Genomic DNA, 2212 nt, shown 5'->3' with positions numbered 1-2212 from the left:
TACCAAAAAATCTCATCTTAACAGAAGCTTTGTGTCTAGAATAGAAGCTGTACAGTATCTTACAAGAACCCTACATAGTATGTTTGTACATCAAATCTTAAGGAGCATCTCATCGATGTTGTCTTCCTTTAACATTTTTTTCCTGTCCACTGTTTTAGTTCTGGGCCAAAACTCAGTAGTAGAAAAGGAGCTCTTTACATAGATGAGCAGAGGGAGATGCAGAGGCTCCTGATATGTTTTTCTGATCCTGGTGGTATTCTTTTCTGTAAAGCAGTGGTGCCCAACCTTTTTCCCCCCAGCTGGATGGACAGTGCTCAGACCACGCACAGGCTGGATTTGGTGTGTCTGATCTGGGTGCTGGGGAGGGAAAGACGAGAGTGTGGCCTGACCTGGTCTGATCCAGCTGTACTCAGGGAAGGGTGTGTGGCCCAACCTTCTAGCCTACTGTATGGGGTGTGGGTGTGTGGCCCAGCATTGACTGGGCTGCACAGGGCTTAGGAGTTTGGTAGCAGGGGAGGGTGACTGATTGCCTCTGCACCCCTGCAACCAAATTCCCAATTCATGGGGAGCCCTGCGAGCTGAATGCCGTGGATCCCTGGGCTGCATTTGACCCACAGGCCAGCAGTTGAGCATCCCTGCTCTAAAACACTGGCAAACGACTGGGAGGACTAAACACAGGACAAATAATTGTAATGCAACCAAATAGGAAACAAACTATAGCAATCTTTTCCATTGAAATGTGCACATAAATATTACTATTATGGATACTGAATTGCATTTTAATCTCCCTCCTCTATTTTACATTGACTGGTTGAAACATGGTCACACAATTATAGTTCTGGCTGCTAGCTTTGCTGCTTCTACCCAGTGTGGCCTGACAAAAGCCATCTGGTCTCATTTTCAATAAGAACAACACTGACATAGACTTTCTTTTAGTGCACTGCTTGCTACAGTGAGCAGAAGATGGCTGCTTATCCATCCTGCAGGACATCCACTACTTCAGTAACTTTGTTTACACTACGCAAGCACAGATGGAAGATAAGTGTTCACTTCAAATATACAATATATAGGCACTACTGCATTAGGAGTAGACCAGGACTGAGTTATGATGAAATATTACACTTCCTCTCCTTGCTCATAGAAGCTTGGTTTTTTTGTTTTGTTGTTGTTGTTGTTTTTGTGGAGAGATTTAAAAAATCAGAGTACACTGGCAATACTAAAGCTAAATGACTATACCATTGTCAGTTTACTCTGATTTTTCATACCTTTTAGCTCTGAGTAGTTTAGTTTACAGTGTGCTTTGATTAAATCCATACAGTTTGATCACGTTACCATTGGGATCTGCATTTTTTTTTCTAATTGTCTTGCATCTTTATATACAGTCACAGTATTCTGTGGACAATATCAGGATGATACCATAATGAGAAATATTGATGGGTACCTGACTAACTTATCTGTTATCATAAGCAACCAAGAGTGATTATTGTTGAGCACCTTCATCTCAAACTTCAGTGATAAAAAGTATCCTCTCAGCTGTGGGACTACAGAAAACACTCCTTTTGTCCCCATCTCCAATACCAATGGAGAATGCAGATTAGTCAGATTGGAGGATCCAGCTCTAATAATTGATGATGCATCATTAATCAGAAATATTTTTGCATCATGACATTAAGAGTAATTTGCAACAAGACCCTTAGTATGATTAGATGTCCATCTTAATGATCCACTATCTTGTATTTCAATTCCTAATCCCTTTATCTCAGTGGGGTTTCATTAGGTTTGGTCTATACCAACCCCTTCCCCCCTCTCCCCCCAAATAAAAAAACCCCACCAAACAAAGAAGCCAAGAGCATTGTGCCCTTGTCACTATCAGTGTGTGTTGGGGACATCTATGCATTCCTGACATTACTGCATTACAGACATAGTAATTAAGCCATTTGAGTGGTCTGGTACAGTATACAGCATCTCATGGAACAGTAGCTTTTTGGGTGGAAAATGCCTACCGCCACTGAGACATCACATTACCATTTAACCTTTTTTTGTTCTGCCTCCAAATGTCAGTTTACATAAACCCATACAGTTCTATTTATTTAAGGTGGGCATTCAATTGTGCCATATAAAACTGTTAAGTTGTTTTGTGTTAAACTTTATTTCATTCTCATGTTCAGTATTATGACTAGTGGAACAGAACAGCCACACAGAACATTTTACA

The sequence above is a fragment of the Crocodylus porosus genome, unplaced genomic scaffold, assembly GCF_001723895.1.
Source record: "Crocodylus porosus isolate Cpor-Errol unplaced genomic scaffold, CroPor_comp1, whole genome shotgun sequence".
Lineage (NCBI taxonomy): Eukaryota > Metazoa > Chordata > Crocodylia > Crocodylidae > Crocodylus > Crocodylus porosus.
Note: the sequence above shows the minus strand (reverse complement) of the source record.